The 21,231-nt window shown below is 36.1% G+C and overlaps 1 protein-coding gene across 2 annotated transcripts in view; it reads left to right on the top strand.

Moving 5' to 3' along the window:
• Positions 1 to 21,231, top strand: part of LOC101892403 (uncharacterized) — a 114,191-nt gene that overhangs the window by 4,198 nt on the left and 88,762 nt on the right. The window contains exon 2 of one of the 2 annotated variants that reach the window (XM_011295893.3): positions 15,570 to 15,758. The gene's annotated coding sequence lies outside the window, so the exon portion shown is untranslated. Of the gene's footprint in view, positions 1 to 15,566; positions 15,759 to 21,231 lie in introns of both variants that reach the window. The other variant, XM_011295894.3, reaches the window with a different exon arrangement.

Genomic DNA, 21,231 nt, shown 5'->3' with positions numbered 1-21,231 from the left:
ATTTTCAAACAAATCCGTTGAAAAATGTGGCTAAAATCATCAAAATATCGAATATCGGGGGGTACCGTTATATGGGGGCTACACGATATCGTGGACCTATATAGATATTTCTGTTCCAAGGGATAAAGTGCCAACAAGGAACTCCTTGTGTGGATTATCAGACAATTCCGTTGAAAAATGCAGCTAAAATCATCAAAATAGCGAATATCGGGGGGTACCGTTATATGGGGGATATACGATATCGTGGACCTATATAGAAAATTCTCTTTCAGGGGGTGAAATATTTATAAGAGACTCCTTGTGTGGAATTTCAGACAATTCCATAAGAAAATGTGGCTAAAATCATCAAAATACCGAATATTGGGGGTACCGAAAATATTCTGGGGGTGTATTAAAGCCTTCGGCACGCAAACATTTTGGCCGCAGACCTTGGACATTCCAACAGGACTCAGCACCATCGTACTCAGCACGCACCACCCAAGAATGGTTACAAAATAGGGTTCTTCGCTTCATTTTCAGCGCACAATGGCCACAAAAATCTGCGGATACCAATCCGTTGGACTACTGTGTCTGGAGTATTTTGGAAAGCAAGGTTGGAACTAAAAAATACCAAAGTGTCGATAACCTCAAGCAAGCGCTTCGCCGGGAATGAGCCAAAATACCGCTGAACAACATTCGGGCAGCGTGTGACGGTTTCATTGGCCGGTTGAGTATCATAATTCATGTCATTCGAACAGATCTGAACATATTCCAAAATGTAATGCTATTTCCGACATTTTTGCTTTTATTCAATAAAATTTAAAAAAAATGTAAATATGATGGCATATGACTTTGTTGCAGTTTTTATACCCTACAACACTATGTGTGGGGGTATTATAAGTTTGATTGGGCCAAAAATTATGTAACACTACGAAATATTCGTTTCCCACATAGGAAAGTATATATGGATCTTCCTATCTCGCCGAGCTGAGTCGATCTAGCTATGTATGTCCGTCTGTCCGTCTGTCCATGTTAATTTGTAATCACTCTACAGGTCGCAATTATGGCCCAATATTACGATATTTAGAATGGAGGTGGGGCTAGGGTCAGAATAGAATCCTATTTCTTTTGGAGATGATAGCATAATATTTAGGGGTTGAAATGGAACAAATACTGAAAAATTACCTGATTTTGCAGTTGCTCTACAGGTCGCAAATATAGATCGACGCGGAAGTTAGCATGGGGCTAGAACTTAGGGCTGGGCAGAAGCCTTCAAATTTTGATGTAATATTTAGTGGGTAAATAGACCATAGCATTTGTGATAAATAAAAGTCAAATTTTCCATTTAACCGCGAATATTTTTAATGCCGGCGAAATCGCAAATAGACGAATCGACGATCGCATGCGATTTTTTCAATTTATAATATTTTGTAATTTTTTTCCACCTTACAACACAGGTTGGGGAAATTATAAAAGTATTGCAAATATCGTTCGATCCTCACGAAAATTTTCACAAGGGTGGGGTTAGGCTCAGAAGGGCTTGGCCTATTGTTTTCAAAGATGTCCATAATAATTTAGGGGTTGAAATGGACCAACAACTAAAAATTTTCCTGATTTTGAAGCCGTTATAATAGTCACAAATAGAAACCAAAGGGCACGAAATCTCGCATAAAGTTAGAGTTTAGGACAGCGGGTAGAATTGACCACTACTTTTGTGTAAAAAAATACCAGCATTACATACAGGCGATATCCGAAATACACAAAAGGCGAACTTCTGGTTTTTTTATGCTGATTTCATTGACGAATGTAGAAAAATATCTTAGACAGGGAAGAATTCTAGCATTTTAGATGACCAATGGATTATATTTAGCTGTAAAATGGACCACAACAACTAAATATTGAGGAACTGTCCCTAGTCAAAATTCTAATTTCAAATGCCAAATCTTCCAATATGGATTTGGACATAAGGGGGCTTCTAACATATTGTAGTGTTGTAGGGTATAACATAGTCGGCCCCGCACGACTATAGCCTTTGCTTACTTGTTTTATATCATATATTTAAGAAAAATTGTTCAATCACATATAATACAGTTCTATTAATTTTGACTGGTATTCTTTATTCAAAATACTTTCTCAATCAACTCTATGATCTTGGACCTCATGCAATCACCCACACATGTGGTTGACTTATTTCACTTGGTATTTATCACTGGGAATTAATGAAATAATTATAATAACTTTAATGTTTAATGCTCTTTTTTTATTTTGTATCGTAATTTGATTAATTTTGTGTTCAAACCGCTCTTTGTTCTTGTTGTTGTTGCAAATTATCACCTTAAACAAAAGCATAAATAAATATAATAACGACTGGATTATTTTCAATTGTTGTTTCGTTTTTTCTTCGCTGTTGTTGCTGGTGGTTAAAGAGCGGATTTTAATTATCTGCCGACATAAAGCATATTGTTAAATGTAAAATATGTCTCTTCATGAAATATGGAGCATATGTATGTATGAGATACCAATGTCAATAGTTATTGCCATTCCTCTTTTGGAATGTTTTCAACAGCTATATGTACATATATTTTAAATATGCTTTTGGGTCTTAATATAAATCATCCGTTATTTATGGCGAAAACATGTATGCAATAAAATTATTTATTTATATTTATAATTTAATTGTGTTGAAATCTACAACTTATTTGAATATTAACGGGATTGAATTTTAAATGTACTACTTGTCAATTGACAACCATTGAATACTTGTTAAGCTTTGTTGAAATAGATTCAAGTAGGAAAGATTGCAAAACAATGCGAAAATGAATGAGGAATCTGACACATCTACATGAGTTTCAAAGCAATTAGTCCTTAAAATTTTGTAACAGAGTGATGGATAGATTAAAGTTATTCGGAAACAAGTAAGCAACGTAAGGTAAGATGATTAAGCCCTGTGTGTATGTTGTATTCACGCTAGATTCAAATGGAATAAACAGAGTAAACTAAAAATTAGCTTGATTTGATCTGTCATTTGTCAGCAGGCAGATCAAGTTCGAAGATGTGCTATATCGGTCCATCATATCGTATAGCTCACATATAACGGTACTTCGCGATATTCGGTATTTTGATGATTGTAGCCAAATTTGTCAATAGAATAGTCTGTGTGGATTAGGAGTTCTTTTTCTGTAGTTTGCTTCCCTGGAAGAGAATTGTCTATATGGGTCCACCATAACGTATATCCCCCATATAATGGTAGCTTCCGAAAGTCGGTATTTTCATGATTTTAGCCACATTTTTCAATGGAATTGTCTCAAAATCTACACCGGGTGCTTCTTCTGAATACTTTACCCCTGGAAGAGAATTGTCGGTATAAACCACCCCCTACAACGGTTCCTCCCTTCATTCGGTTTTTGATGATATTAGCAACATTATTCACCGGTATTGTTTCAAATTACATGTCGCTAATCATTATCCAATTTCGTATTTGAAGTTTGGAATCTTGTAGTACCGATTGACTAAAAATTATGCAGGTGCACGTCTTCGTATAGCCCCCATACAGGGTGAGATAAAAAAAAACTGCAACAAAGTCAAACGCCATAATTTTTACTTTTTTTTAAGTTTATTGAATGAAAGAAAAAAATGTCGGAAATAGTCACCTATGGAACGAATTATGGCCTTCAAATGCCAATGAAACCGTCATACGCTGCCCGAATGTTGCTGTGCGGTATTTTGGCCCATTCCCGGTGAAGCGCTTGCTTGAGGTGATCGACACTTTGGTATTTTTTAGTGCCAAACTTTCTTTCCAAAATACTCCCGACCCAATAGTCCAACGGATTGCTGTGCGCTGGAATTAAGTGAGGAACCTCATATTGTAACCATTCTTAGGTAGCGCGTGCTGAGTGCGATGGTGCTGAGTCCTGTTGGAATGTCCAAGGTCTGCGGCCAAAATGTTTGCGTCACCAAGGCTTTAATACAACGGGTTCCGATCAAGTCGCTTCTTTACTTTTCGAATTATTTCCGCTGATGTTGCTGTTTTCTTCCGTCCACTTCCTTGACGTTGGGCTACGCTACCAGTATAACGGCAACGAGCGATGGTACGAGACACAAAAGATTTATTCACATTTAAATGCTGGAGTGTTCCAACGATAGCCACTGGGGGGGTTTCCAGCCAAACATAAAGAAATCACACTATCACGCTTGAATTCCATCACGAATAACTTTTTTTTCTGTAAAATTCTCCCAAAAATTCTTTTGTACGCTTGTAAACAATATAATGAGCTGTCACTGGAATAATTTAAACAGCTGACGGACGAGTGGCTTAGAAATGACAGCAGTCTGAAGTTGCTTGCAGTTTATTCATCCCTGTGGCATTTTCATCTTCATTTAAGTGGCATTTTGACGATTTTTTTTTTTTTGAAATAGTGAAGGTTTGGCTCGGTCAAACTTTGCTGTCTTACTTGTTTTTTTTATACCCTCAGTCGTGTGGCTAGAGAGGGTATATATCATTTGATACAGCCAAAACGTGCCCCATCGAAATAACGGTTTTAGACCCTAGGTCTCTTTGGACCAAATCCGTTTCAGGACATTTGGAGTCGATCTTGCGATGTTCGTCCGTCCGAACGGAGTATTCGATTTGATCCAGACTTGGTACATCGTAATATTATTTTAAAACTTAGATCGATTTCGGAGAATGGCAATATCGGTACATTCCTTCTGGTGCCTCCCCCACAAAATTGTCAATATTTTCAAAGAAAAAAGTTATTGCACAGAAAGAGAAAGGATAATCCGAATTTGCTCCAACTTTGCAAATCCTAATATTTGCGTCAGTTCTAAGTCAGGTGCGAAAATGGACAATATCGGTTCACATCATCAAATATCTCCCCCACATATTAGGATTTTGATAAATTTATAAAATAAAATTTTATAAAATTTGATGTAAGAGTCCGATTGTCTACAAATTTCACACATTCCAATATTTTTATAAACCTACGATCTGGTGTTAAAATGAAATATATATAGGTCCACTCCTTCTGTTACCTCCCCCCCAAAAGGTCGACATTTTCGATATCCATTAAGCTCATTAAGTGCGAAATTACCATTCGATTCCATTTAGACTTGGCACATCTGAATATTTCCATCAACACAAGATATGTTATTAAGATGGTAGAGATCGGAATATTCTTTCTGGTACCTCCGCCACAAAGGGTGAAAGTTTTGAAAAACCAAAAAGATCTAAAAATCCGAAAAAAGCATCCAATTCTCTTCAAATTAGACATATCACAATATTTTTATTAGACCAAGGTCTGTTGTGAAGATTGTATATATCGGTATGGTATTCCATTAACACAGATCTATTACACAACACCAGAGCCCACATAGGGTTGAATATTGTGAAAATTTTACACATACAAAAATTATTGTTAACAAAAGATCTGTTGTGAAGATGACATATATCAGCGAACCCCTTATGGCGCCTCACCCACAAAGGAGCACAATTTGCAATACTTTTATCTTTACAACTTGCTATGTCTAAATATTGCTTTCATCCAGAAATCTGAGATGAATATGAAATTTATGACTTCGATTAAAATTGGATATAAAGATTCAATTTAGTTGTATTTTTGCATTCCAGTATATTTATCTGTATTACATGAAGTATGAAAATGGAATGCTTCGTTCGACTATACCTGGTACCTTACGCACATTTTAACATTTTCTAAAAATTATCACATATATCATATCTCAAGTTTTATGTTATTTATATCATATGTGTTGGTTTATCAGACAATAAATGAACAATATGACCCTTTACTTCGGAATCTACTGCATAGAAGGTCAACAATTTGAATAATCATAACACAAGTCAAAATATATTTTAATAATCGAACATTGGCTGAGGGTATAAATCTGTCGGCTAAGCCGAGAGATAATTTTTATACCCTCCACCATACATAGTATGGAGGGTATATTAAGTTCGTCATTCCGTTTGTAACTCATCGAAATAATCATTTTAGACCCAACAAAGTATATATATTCTTGATCAGGGTAAAATTCTAAGATGATTTAGCCCTGTACGTCCGTCTGTTGTAATCACGCTACAGTCAAAACGATTTTTTTTTTAAATTTTGCACATTGATCTTTTGTCTGCAGGAAGGTCAAGTTCGAAGATGGACTATATCGGTCCACGATATCGTATAGCCCCCATATAACGGTACCCCCCGATATTCGGTATTTTAATAATTTTGGCCACATTTTCCAATGGAATAGTATGAAAATCCACACGAGGGGTTCTTTGTGAGCCCTTTAGTCCCTGAAAGAGAACTGTCTATATCGGTCCACGATATGGTATAGTCCCCATATAACGTTACTCCCCGATATTCGGTATTTTGATTATTTTAGCCACATTTTCCAATGGAATAGTCTGAAAATCACTTTACAGCACTTTACTCCCTAAAAGAGAATTGTCTATATAGGTTCACGATATCGTATAGCCCCCATATAACGGTACCCCCGATATTCGGTATTTTGATAATTCTAACTACATTTTCCAAATGGAATAGTCTGAAAATCCAGACAAGGAGTTCTTTGTGAGAACTTTATACCTTGGAAGTGAATTATCTATATAGGTCCACGATATCGTATAGCCCTCATATAACGGTACCCCCCGACTTTCGGTATTTTGATGATTTTAGCCACATTTTTTAACGGAATTGTCTGAAATTCTACACAAAGAGTTCTTTGTGAGCACTTTAGCCTCTAAAAGGGAATTGTCTATACAGGTCCACAATATCGTATATCCCCCATATAACGGTATCCCGATATTCGGGATTTTGATGATTTGAGGCACATTTTCCAACACAAGGAGTTCCTTGTAGGTACTTTATTCCTTGGAAGATAATTTTATCTATATAGGTCCACGATATCCTATAGCCTCCATATAACGGTACCCACCCCCACCCCAATATTTCGTTTTTTATGATCTTAGCCATATTTTTAAGCGGAATAGTCTTAAATTCTAACAAGAAGTTCTTTGTGAGTACTTTACCCCTAGACATAGATTTGTTTATATAGGTCCACGATATCGTATATTTCCCCATATATCGACACCTTCCGATATTAGGTATTTTAAAGATTTTAACAGAACTTTTAATGTTGTTATTTTTTTTTTTGAAAATGTCCTAATTCGTTCCAAATGGTGGAGGGTATTCAAACTTCGGCCCGGCCGAACTTACTGCTTTGGTCAAGGTATTATGTCTTTGTGCATTTGTTTGTAGCAGGCAAAAGGAAACGAGATAGACCTATAGTTCCTTTTGATGATCTGCATAGAATAACTTTCTGAGTTGATTTATGCATGTCAGTCCGTCTGTCCGTCTGTTCTTTGTGAGAACTTTATACCTTGGAAGTGAATTATCTATATAGGTCCACGATATCGTATAGCCCTCATATAACGGTACCCCCCGACTTTCGGTATTTTGATGATTTTAGCCATCAAATACCGAAAGTCGGGTCCGTCCATCCGTCCGTCTGTCCATGTATTCTTGTGAACAAAATGCAGGTCATATTTATTATCCGATTGAGATGAAATTTTCCAAACAACATTTGTTTGGCCCAAGGACGAACCCTATTGAAATTGGAGATAATCGGTAAAAATTTAGATATAGCTCCCATATATATCTTCGTCCGATTTGCCTTTTATTGTGCACCAAATGTGTAATATCAGCCCGAATAGTATGGAATTTTGCACATACAACCAATTTAGGCCTGAAAAAAAGTTTGCCAAATTTTATCGAAATCGGTTCAGATATAGCTATAGCTCCCATATATATTGTTCATCCGATTTGTTATTTTTGTCCTCCGCAGCCGTAATATGCACTCTGTAACAACAATATTTGGGAAATATATCAAATGCAGCTCAGAAATACCTTTGCTAAATTTTATCGAGATCGGTTCAGATTTGGATATAGCTCCCATATATAACTTCGTCCGATTTACCATTTATTGTGCACCAAACGTCTAATATTTGTCCAAATGGGATGGAATTTGGCACTTACGAGTCTAGAAGGTAGTATGCCAAATTTGCTGAAGATCGGTTCAGATATAGTTATAGCTCCCATATATATTGTTCATCCGATTTATTGTATTTGTTACCCACAGCCGTAATATGCACTCCGTAACAAGGATATTCAGGGAAATATATCAAATACAGCTCAGAAATATCTTTGCCAAATTTTATCGAGATCGGTTCAGATTTGGATATAGCTCCCATATATATCTTTATCCGATTTCAAATTAATTGTGCACCAAATGGGCAATACAAGTCCGAATTTAAAAGATACAAATGCTTCGGCATATTTAGTCATTTGAACTTTAAATTTTAATTATAATCATAGCGTGTATGATTGAATTCTCCCACAAAAACTTTTAATTGTTATGTATTTGGCAAAGTGGTGTAGGGTATCGTAAAGTCGGCCCGCCCGATTTAAAGACTTTCTTTACTGGTTTATTTGTTAAACTTGTTTTTACTCTTTTATATTTTAACTCTTTTATATAGGTCCTTTTTTGTTTAGCCCGTATCTTCTGAGTCTCGGTCAGTTAAAGTGTAATATTTTGGGTTCCTTGTGGATAACTTCAAAATATTTCAAATAATCAAATGCTGATTCAATACACATGACTATATAATGCAATTTTGAGGAATATTTTGGGGAGCGGTTGACAGCTGTAGCCAATAATCTCAACATTTGATAATATAATTTAAACGTTTCAACTCTTAGAGCTTTTACTTTACTTTGGCGCCGCTTCTACCTGTTCTCTACAAAGCTAATTGAAAAAATAATCCCATTTCATATGTAATTGACATAATTCAAATATTCTTTGTGACGTGGCACAATTTACCCTGTCATTGACAGGCAATTCGTGATTTAGGTTATAGTCAATTAAAGAAAGAAAAAGCGAAACAAAACAAACAACAATAATTAATTAACAATGGTATTAACAAATTAGAACCCGGTCTTTTTTTCGTTTTTGCTCTCTTTTTGAAGGCAAATCCCCTTCCATGTCTTCGACTGTCATGCTTTCTTACTTTGAACATAAAATTCGGATGGGAGGTAATTCCAATCATGACGACGGCTATGATGCCGATGACGATGACGATGATGACTGTAATGTTGATGGTCTGCGTCACGTTTCGGGCTTTTGGTAACGGTTTTCACAAAAACCAAAATCCAACAACAAAAATACGATCAGCGTTCTTGTTGCTGGTTGCTGTTGCTGTCGTTTTTCATTTCGGAAGATGAAATTAAACCGTTAACAATATAAACAGACATAAATATAATTCTCACAAATATTTTATATGACGAAGACCACGACGAAGAAGATGTCGAGTAATAACAACACCTGTTTATGAGAGAAAGAGAATCAAAAGATAGCAACACACCACACACAATACCACATCTCACATATATGGAAGAAACCCAAATCGCACTTAAACGGAACAAAACAAAATGAAAACGTTTTCACCAGGCTCTACAGTATTTCTGTTCTGTGGATCAACTTGTTGCGGAGCATGTCTCAGTTAAACCAGCTGGGGTATCATGATATCGAGCTGTGGCACTGGAGCAAGAAAGTAAACAGGCGATCAAGCAAACTAACTGACTGCGCGGTAACAAGTTGTAGTGGGCAGCAAAAGCGCGTGCGCACAATTCAACTTGACGCACAGTTAGCCCCGCAAAAGTGAGATGTGCTCTTGTTGAATGATTAGGTTACCGCTGTCGGATGTGTTTTTCTTTTGATTTGCTTTTGCTGTTAACTTTCCTACTTACCCTACAGTAAACTATTTGTTTTAAATTTTGGGAAAAACACGAAGAAACTTTTATGCCATGGAATATTTGTAGATCACCTTCGTAGAAAATCTGATTCTGATCTGTTATAGATTCTTCTTACAAGTCACATTCTCTGATGTAGGAAGAAGGTCTTAAAAACTGAGAATTCTGTAGAACTTCTCGCTGGACGATCATGAAACATCTTTAGATCTTTCCATTGCAAACTTTGAAGACTTCTCATTAAAAATCTAGTGACGTTTTATTGAAGATCTGGAAATTGCATTCAGAAGGGCTTATAGAAAATCTGGAAATGTTCTTATAGAAGATCTGGAAATCTTCTCACGGAATATCTGGAGATTTTCGCACAGAAGATCTGTAGATCTTCTCACAGAAGATCTGGAGATCTTCTCACAGAAGATCTGGAGATCTTCTCACAGAAGATCTAAATATCTACTCACAGAAGACCTAAAGATCTTCTCACAGAAGACCTGGATATCTTCGCATGGAAGATTTAGAGATTTTATCATAGAAAATCTGGAGTTTTTCTCATAGAAAATCTGGAGTTTTTCTCATAGAAAATATGGAAATCTTCTCATAGAAAATCTGGAGATCTTCTCATAGAAAATCTGGAGATCTTCTCATAGAAAATCTGGAAATCTTCTCATAGAGGATCTGGAGACCTTTCTTATAGAGGATCTGAAGATATCTTCACAGGGGATCTGTTGATATTCTCACGAAAGATCTGGGGATTTTTTCATAGATCTGGAGAGCTTCTCATGAAAAGAATGGAGAAATGGAGGTCTTCTCATGGAAGATCTAGAAAACTGGAGACTTTTCCAATAGAAGACCTGGAGATATTCTCTCAGAGGACTCATAGAAAATCTGGAGATCTTCTCATAGAGGATCTGGAGATCTTCTCATCAATATATAGAAATCTTCTCGTAGAAGTTCTGAAGAACTTTTCATACAATATCTTCTCACAGAAGATCTGGAGGTCTTCTCATAGAAGATTTGGAAATCTGGATACTTTTCTTATAGAAGATTTGGAGATCTTCTCATCGAATATGTCGAGATCTTCTCATAGAAGACCTAGAAGATCTAGAGAAGAAATTCTGGAGATCTTCTCATAGAATATCTGGAGATCTCCTCACAGAAAATCTGGAGATCTTCTCAAACACATATGAAGACATTCTCATTGAATATATGAATATATTCTAATCAAAAATATGGTGAACCTCATAAATCTGGAAGATCTAGAGAGCTTCTCTTATAATATAGAGAGAATTTTCTTTTGAGGATCTGGAGAGAATTTCCTTCAAGATTTTCTCACAGAAGAGTAGAACTTTCTTACCACTGTGCACCTAATGCGTCTAATCCAATTGCACTTAATTATTTATTTGCATTGTTTGGTCGATGCTGCCAACTCTTGTTGTTAACTTGTTAAGAGCGCATGCGCAGCTAACTTTACGTTTGAAATGCACCAAGAGGCGAATATTTATCTCCAAGCAGTCAGTCACTGAGTGTGAGTGAGCAAGGCATGCAGTCAGGCAGCCATCCAGCAATTTATTCAATGGTTATTTATGCGCTGTAATTTCCACGAAGTCTTTGTTTTATAGTCTTCAAGCCAGCCAGCAAGGCAGGCATTCAGTCTGCAACATTACAGTATCAGCATTTGTGTTTAAAGGGAATATTCCACGGTGGTTGGTCGGTGCTGGGTGAAGAAAAATCAATAGGCGGTTGGGGCGTATAGGTTGCTGTTGCTGCATTGCCTACTTGCTATCATAGTTATCATGCTTTTATGCCATTCATCATTTTTATTGAAAGAGAGCACAGAGTAATGCCCCAACAGCACCACTAACAACAAAATATTTTTTATATCGCTAACATATCTTAGCTATAAGCTAGTTATGAAAACTCCTGTCTTTCTAGACGACGACGACGACGACGACGACGAAGAAAAAACGAAACACCGTGATTTTGCCATGAGTCGTCATTGTTGTTGTTGTATTCCACTTGAAAAGGCCTGCAACGGTAAGCCTCAACTGTATAAATGTTTTTCTTGTTGCATGTGACTGTTACTACGATTTTTTTCTTTTGCTTCTTCTTCTTCTGGCCCAATCTCAGCTTTTTTCTATCCATGCGCCATTGATCCACTGATCTACATTTCAATGTTGGGGCTGTGCGCGGGTTGCCCAGTTTCGCTTACAGGTTGCTGTTGTGTGTGTTGGTGTGTGTGTGTGCGTTGGTTTGTTTGTTGGCTTATTCAGTGTTTATAGTTATTTTTTTCGAAGCTAATTATCAATTTTTCCACATTGCCTAGTAAACGGATGATGACGAAGTGGAAACGTAGCTGATGAATGCCTAAGGGGAGGTAAGCTGGAAAAAGAAAGAAAATCCAACTAGCTCATGCATGAGTTGAGTTGAAATAAGAAAAAAAGTAGTTGAGACACTTGCATGAATTTGTCGATGCAAACAAAAAACACGGTCGAATGAATAACTAGACACCAGACGAGTTAAGCAGTCAGTCAGCCAGTCATACGCTTTATCGTTGGTATGCTGTGAAAGAGGAGGGTTGTTAAGAGATTTTGAAGAAATTGAAATTTTATTTAGGAAAAAAACTGAGTCCTCAAGGACAACGATTTTTTTCGTAGAAGAAGTTTGGGAAAGATGTTTACTTATTGACAAAGAAGTAAATACCACTCCAGTTTTCTAAACAAAAATCCAAAAAAAAATCCAAACTAAGTTACTTACCCATGGTTTAACCAAGCCATGGAACTTGAAATAGTTAGTTACTTAACTGGATTAAAAAACGAAAATAGGACTCCAGTATGGTGGTAAGTTAGGTACTTTCTTCGGGAATTAAAACAAGATGCAGTGCACACTTATAAATCTGTCACGATGGGCTAACAACAATGCTTTAGGGACCAACACCGACTATTTACAATTAAAAGCCAATCAGTCTCACTGATCCTGGCTGAATTATCTAAAATACTCCCTTTGAAATTTATATCTGTAAACAGGAAAATGTTTGTACGTTTGATTGTTTTTTTTTTTTTGTAATTATATGCTCTAATACTGCTAAACAGTGTTTCCCGCAAATTTCCAAATATAATACAGCATCACCTGAAATATATAGCACCATAATCGTAGGTACATCCAAAAATATAGATTTTGTATGCACATATCTGTTAACCGGTTGTGGATAAAGTCTTCAAATTAGAAATGTGTAACGGAATTTGGTACAAAAATTAATTTACAACATTTTATTGAAGTCAGTTCAGATTTGGATATAGCACCCATATATATTTTCATTCAAATAGTGGCCTCGGTTGGCAGTTCTGTTGAAACCAAAAATTGTCTATATCCACTCTTAAATTTTTGTGAACAATAATTCATTTAAACTGAGCCGGCCACTTCCTGCTCCTTTTCGAAGAAAAATTGGCCAATTATGCCTCTGGACCAAATTCCGCACCAGACTTTAACTCGCTTTTGGCTGCATCGCATTCTGTTTATACCCTACACCACAAGGTGGTCAGGGTATTATGTCTTTGTGCATTTGTTTGTAACAGGCAAAAGGAATCGAGATAGACCCATAGTTCCTTTTGATGATCTGCATAGAATAACTTTCTGAGTTGATTTATGCATGTCAGTCCGTCTGTCCGTCTGTCCGTCCGTCCGTCTGTCCATGTATTCTTGTGAACAAAATGCAGGTCGCATTTATTATCCGATTGAGATGAAATTTTGCAAACAACATTTGTTTGGCCCAAGGACGAATCCTATTGAAATTGGAGATAATCGGTAAAAATTTAGATATAGCTCCCATATATATCTTCGTCCGATTTGCCTTTTATTGTGCACCAAACGAGTAATATCAGCCCGAATAGTATGAAATTTTGCACATACAACCAAATTAGTATGCCAATAAGTATGCCAAATTTGATCGAAATCGGTTCAGATATAGCTATAGCTCCCATATATATTGTTCATCCGATTTGTTATTTTTGTCCTCCGCAGCCGTAATATGCACTCTGTAACAACAATATTTGGGGAAATATATCAAATGCAGATCAGAAATACCTTTGCTAAATTTTATCGAGATCGGTTCAGATTTGGATATAGCTCCCATATATAACTTCGTCCGATTTACCATTTATTGTGCACCAAACGTCTAATATTTGTCCAAATGGCATGGAATTTGACACTTACGACCGAATTGAGTCTAGAAGCTAGTATGCCAAATTTGGTGAAGATCGGTTCAGATATAGTTATAGCTCCCATATATATTGTTCATCCGATTTGTTGTGTTTGTTACCCACAGCCGTAATATGCACTCCGTAACAACGATATTCAGGGAAATATATCAAATACAGCTCAGAAATATCTTTGCTAAATTTTATCGAGATCGGTTCAGATTTGGATATAGCTCCCATATATATCTTTATCCGATTTCAAATTAATTTCGCACCAAATGGGCAATACAAGTCCGAATTTAAAAGATACAAATGCTTCGGCATATTTAGGCCTTTGAATTTTAAATTATAATTATAATCATAGCGTGTATGATTGAATTCTCCCATAAAAACTTTTAATTGTTAAGTGGAGCTCAACTAAATTAGCAAAGTGGTGTAGTGTATCATAAAATCGGATTTTCACTTTTGAGTCTTGATTTAAATATTTTCATTCGATAACTCCTTTAAATGTTAAATATTTCTATATGCTTATTATATTTTAATTTTCATATACTCTCAGTTGGAACTCTACAATTCTTCCCATGCCATTCGCATACATTCTTGGTCAAACCCAGAAACACAACCACACACACAGAGACTTTTTCGCAGAACAAAAAGTATAGCTTTAGCTATTTAGGTTTGAATGCCTCTGCTTCTGCTTCTTCAACTTCACACAATGCCATCAAGGCTGGTGGTGGTTAGTTGGCTAACTGGTTGAATGGTGATGGTAACATTTTCACGTTGTAATAGTAAATTTTTGGCGTCTGGCCAAATAGTTTGTAATTTATACCATTTATTAATGCCGCCACATTCGCAAGTGGTTATTATACAGCTTGCGGAGGAAAAATGCAACAATAACAACAACAACAGGCGAGAGGCCTCTCGTTGTCTCAATTTAAAATGTAACGCCACTGATGGCCGACCCATATTTGAGAAGCAAAAGCAAAAAAAGAAAAACATTTTTTGGTAGTTGAGGTTTGGTTTGGCATGCTAGGAATGTTTCTAAACGTAAAGAGGAAGCGCACACACACACACACACGTTTGGATGCATTTACATTTAAGCCCCAACACATTCGCACTCACACGCAATTTGCTAATCCAGAAAAATTAAATAACATGATTCTTTTGTTGGCTTGTGTTTTCCTTTTGGCTGGTTTTACATTAACATTCATTTGACCAAAGGCGCTCTCGTTTTTTTTTTTTTTTTTTTTTTTGGCTAAGCCATGCTGGCCATGGCCACCAACCAATGCCCGGAATGCGAAAACGAAGCTGCTAGCAAACCATTAGCTTAAAAATGTGTAAAGTGTCCAAATGTATGTTGCAACTGTTTGTAGATCATGTACAGTTTTTATTCCACTTTTTTGCCTGCTTCTTTTTTTTGTTTTTCTTTAGTTTCCTTTTTCTATTTTAGCTGATTATGTTCCTATTTTATGTTTTAATTATTTTAGTGAAAACGTTTCGTACAACTGCAGAATAAATAAATTTAAATTATTTTCTTTTTTGATAACTTTTTCTTTTCAACTTTTTATTTTTTCTTTCTTTTTAGCAGAATCAAGAAACAGATAAACCCAAAGACTGGCAAAGAATTTCATTAATCGTGGACCATTTATAATTGGCCAAATTTTTCCCTCCCCGTTCGTGTGTAAACAACCGCATCAAAAAATATAACGCAAGTCAACGTCTTAACGCTTGCAAGTCATAAATTTTTCTTCATTACGTTTACAAGCGTTTTTGTGTGGTAAGTAATAGCTTGCGTTTTTTGTTTATTATTTTTATTTTTATTTAATTTTTTTTCGAAGAAAATTAGGGGTAATCAAGAGTAAATTAAACAAGTTAAAAAGAACTAAGTTCGGCCGGGCCGAACTTTTAATACCCTCCACCATTTGCAACGAATTTGGAAATTTTAAAAAAATAAAATCCTTAAAAAATTCTGTTAAAATTTTAAAAATACCGAATATAGCCGTCATATTGGGGTCTATACGACGTGGACATGGCATTGCTTGTCATAAGCCATTACCATATTTAAATTGGAAACTTGAAATAAACGGTAAATAATGTAGCTAAAATCATCAAAATATCGTATATAAGGAGGTGCCGCTAAATTGGAGCTGTGCAAAGACCTGGACCAGCATAGACAGGTTTCTGTCACAGGCTGTAGCATCCATTACGAACTTCAAATACCACATTTCAAACAATTTCGGTGGGTATTGTACCTAAAATCGTCAAAATACCGAATATGGGGAGGACTGATATATGGGGCCTATACGAAGACCTGGACCTGCACAGACAATTTTCTGTCTTAGGGTGTAGTATCCATTTTGAGCTTCAAGTACCAAATTTGAAACAATTCCCGTGAATAATGTCGTTAAAATCACCAAAATACCGAATATCAGGAGGTACCGTTATGTGGGGTCTATACGAAAAAATGGACTTACACAGACAATTTTCTATCTTAGACTGTAGTATTCATTACGAACTTCAAATACCAATTTTCAAACAATTCCGGTGAATAATGTCGCTAAAATCATGAAAATACCGAATATAGGGAGGTACTGATATATGGGGCCTATACGAAGACCTGGACCCGCACAGAAAATTTTCTGTCACAGACTGTAGTTCCTATAACGAACTTCAAATACCAAATTTGAAGCAATTCCCGTGAATAATGTCGTTATAATCATCAAAATACTGAATATCGGGAGGTACCGTTGTATGGGGGCTATACGAAGACATGGACTTGCACAGACAATTTTCTATCTTAGACTGTAGTATTCATTACTAACTTCAAATACCAATTTTGAAACAATTCCGGTGAATAATGTCGCTAAAATCATCAAAATACCGAATATAGTGAGGTACTGATATACGGGGCCTATACGAAGACCTGGACCCGCACAGACAATTTTCTGGCACAGACTGTAGTTCCTATAACGAACTTCAAATACCAAATTTGAAACAATTCGCGTGAATAATGTCGTTAAAATCATCAAAATACCGAATATAGGGAGGTACCGTTATATGGGGGCTATATAAAAACGTGGACCTACATGGCCCATTTACGAGCTTAACCTGCCTACTGGAAAAATAAACATGTGTGCAAAATTTTAGCCATCTATCTCAATTCATTCGAAAGATAGCGTGATTACAACAGACAGACGGACAGACAGACAGATGGACAGACAGACAGACAGATGGACAGACAGACAGACAGACGGACATCGCTAAATCGACTTAGAATTTTACGCTGATCAAGAATATATATACTTTGTTGGGTCTGACATGAGTATTTCGAGGAGTTACAAACGGAAGTACAAAGTTAATATACCCTCCATAGTATGGTGGAGGGTATAAAAATGTTATCAGCGAAGGAAGGCTAAATTTTTTATAAAAAGAAACTGTTGGTTTCGCCGACAGCTTATACTGTTTTCAACTATCATTCGGGGAGTTAAACGTTTTAGAATATATCTATATGTGCCGAGGTCCAGCATGTGAGCGGTATATGTTATATCTGCAATTAGGGACTAAAACAACATTTCAAAATGTTGCCAAAGTCATAACAAGAATAATGCTGCCACCATATTCACAATTTCCTACCTGATGGGATTGTATACATTACGAACTTCGAATATCACACTTCAAATATTTCAAATAAGTCCATCAAATACCGAAGCTATATGCGAAGTGTGTGAGCTATATGCAAAAACGGTAAAGGTACTACAAAAACCATCTAGATACCTTTTGATTTTATATTCATTCAAATTTTTAAAAACAAATATTTGTTTGTTTAAAAAGAAACAAAACAAATTCAAAAATTTAAACAAATAAGCAAAGGCTACATGCGTGCGGGGCCGACCATGTGATACCCTACAATGCTACAATATGTTAGAAGCCCCCTAATGTCCAATCTATTTTGGAAGATTTTGCTTTTAAAATTATATCACGGAGCACTGCCCAGATGTTACCCTTAGTATTTTGATTAAGGACATTTGCCCAATATTTACGCACTCCGTTGTGCTGTTGGTTGTTAAGGTCCGTATTACAGCTAAATATAATCCAATGTTCATCCAAAATGCTAAAATTTTTCTATGTCCTTAACTCTATCCTCAGGCGTGTTAATTGGCTTCAATTGTGTGATGAGGAATTTTTTTCTGTTTCTGTTCCATTTGAACCCCTAAATATTTTGAGATCATCTCCAAAAGCAACAGGTCCCTCTGTATCTCCAAATTTAGACTCATCAGTTTAAAAGCCAGAAGTTCGCCTTTTGTGTATTTCAGATATCGCCTGTAAATAATGTTGGTATTATTGTCACACAAAAGTAGTGGTCATTTCTACTCGCTGTCCTAAACTTTGGTTTCTATTTGTGACCTTTATAACGGTTGTGACCTTTATTTGTGATTTCGCCTGGAATAAAAATATTCGCGGTTTAATGGAAAATTTGACTTAAACATACTAAAATTTGAGTTTAATTTAACACAAATGTTATGTTCTATTTCACCCTCTAAATATTACCCGATGACAATGAAAATTGGAAGGCTTCTGCCCAGCCCTAAGCTCTAGCCACATTCTATCTTCCGTTTCGATTGGTCTATAATTGCGACCTGTAGAGCAACTGAAAAATTTCCTGAGCGTTTTAGAGTGTTTACAAAATAACATGGACAGATGGACAGACGAACGGACGGACATACATAGCCAAATCGACTCAGCTCGGCGAGATAGGAAGATCCATATATACTTTCCTATGTGGAGAACCAATATTTCGAGGTGTTACATAATTTTGGCCCAATCAAACTTATAATACCCCCAACACATTATTGTAATATTTTAATGCGTAAACAAACAAATAGCTCGGTCTATCAACGCGTAAACATGCCGGGAACAGCTGACTATGAGAAAGCAGAAACCATGGTACAATAAAAAGGTAAGGTAGAGCTACCAGCTGATCATAATTTTTTCTAAGTTTGCACGACTTCTGCCCATTTTTATACCCTACACCACATAGTGGTCAGGGTATTATGTCTTTGTGCATTTGTTTGTAACAGGCAGAAGGAAACGAGATAGACCCATAGTTCCTTTTCATGATCTGCATAGAATCACATTCTGAGTCGATTTATGCATGTCCGTCCGTTCGTCCGTCTGTCCATGTATTTTTGTAAACAAAGTACAGGTCGCATTTATTGCCCGATCCAGAAATTTTGTAAAGATCTTTTGTTTAGCCCAAGAACGAACCTTATTGAAATTGGAGAAAATCGGTCAAAATTTAGATATAGCTCCCATATATATCTTCGTCCGATTTGCCTTTTACTGTGCACCAAACGTGTAATATCAGCCCAAATAGTATGGAATTTTGCATATACACCCAAATTAGGCCTGAAAATATGTATGCCAAATTTGATCGAAATCGGTTCAGATATAGCTATAGATCCCACATATATTGTTCATCCGATTTGTTATTTTTGTCCACCGCCGCCGTAATATGCACTATGCAACAATAATATTTGGGGAAATATATCAAATACAGCTCAGAAATACATTTATATTTCAGATTTGGATACAGCTCCCATATATAACTTCGTCCGATTTACCTTTTATTGTGCACCAAACGTCTAATATTTGTCCAAATGGGATGGAATTTGGCACTTACGAGTCTAGAAGCTAGTATGTCAAATTTGGTGAAGATCGGTTCAGATATAGCTATAGCTTCCATATATATTATTCATCCGATTTGTTATATTTGTTACCCACAACCGTAATATGCACTCCGTAACAACGATATTCAGGGAAATATATCAAATACAGCTCAGAAATATCTTCGCCAAATTTTATCGAGATCGGTTCAGATTTGGATATAGCTCCCATATATATCTTTATCCGATTTCAAATTAATTGTGCACCAAATGGGCAATACAATTCCGAATTTCAAAGATACAAATGCTTCGGCTTATTTAGTCCTTTGAACTTTAAATTATAATTATAATCATAGCGTGTATGATTGAATTCTCCCATAAAAACTTTTAATGGATATGTGGAGCTCTGCTTAATTAACAAAGTGGTGTAGGGTATCATAAAGTCGGCCCCGCCCGACTTTAAGACTTTCTTTACTGGTTTTATTTGTATTTATTATTTTGAAAATATCCAGGCATTTCATTCATTTTTCGCGCTATTTAACTCCTTTAAAATATGAGGAAAAATATGAAAAAATGAAAACAACTTGTTGTATATAGTTTTGAACTAGTCTGACAGGAGGCGGGCATAGCCTCTGGGTTGTATTTCTGAAGTTTTACGAAGCTGTTCCACCTCCTTATTGTACCATGGCAGGAACATGCCTAATTTAGTCCGCATACATGAAAGGTTTGTCCTTCGGATCTATTAATTTCATGGCAAATGCCACGTGTGCAGGAAACTGCAATCTTTTGTAGTGGGCATTTCTGGTGCAATTAGAGCTTTCGAGGTAGCAAGGACCCAATAATAATCGTATCCTCAACTAAATTGTTGTACAGTTTTTTACTGTTAGCCTATTACCATTGCAAACGCGTTGCGGGTCAATGCTTCTTAATAAAATTATATCCCAATCTGAACTGATTTCAATATAATTTGACAAAGTTTACTTTTAAACAAAATCCCGTCACACCTTCCATATTTAATTGAAATTGGAGGTACATACCGTGTTTGGTGCATTAAATATGTGAAATTGGCCGAGAATATATATGGGAGCTATATCTAAATCTGAACAGATTTGAATATAATTTGAAAATTTATGTTTATACCAAATTTAGTGACTCCTGCCGAATTTTATTTGAATGGGACATACGTATCGTGTTTGGTCCATCAAATATGTATGTGAAATTGGCCGATTTGGGAGCTATTTCCAAATCTGAACAGCATTCAATATAATTTAGCAAATATATTTTTATTCCAAATTCCGTTACACATTCCACATTTGGAGACCGAATATGTAATCGATCAATATATATGTGGATATTAAAGCTCAGTTTTTGGGAGGTACCTCTGGTTCTGATGCTATATCTCCAGTTCCAAGTGGAATTTCAAAATTTATGTAGCCTATGTTACCTTCAGGCGATGTTGTAGTATTTTTGGAAAATTCTTGTAATTTTTCAATTTCTTCTTCTTTTCAATTGAAAATAATGTGTGGCAGTCCTCTGAGGTCTTCGATTTGTCCTACAGGGGACAAGTCCGCTGAGGTTTTTTTTTTC

Source organism: Musca domestica, unplaced genomic scaffold, assembly GCF_030504385.1.
Source record: "Musca domestica strain aabys unplaced genomic scaffold, Musca_domestica.polishedcontigs.V.1.1 44, whole genome shotgun sequence".
Taxonomy (NCBI): Eukaryota; Metazoa; Arthropoda; class Insecta; order Diptera; family Muscidae; genus Musca; species Musca domestica.
The sequence above is the reverse complement of the archived record's forward strand: the minus strand, read 5'-3'. Positions and strand labels throughout refer to the sequence as shown.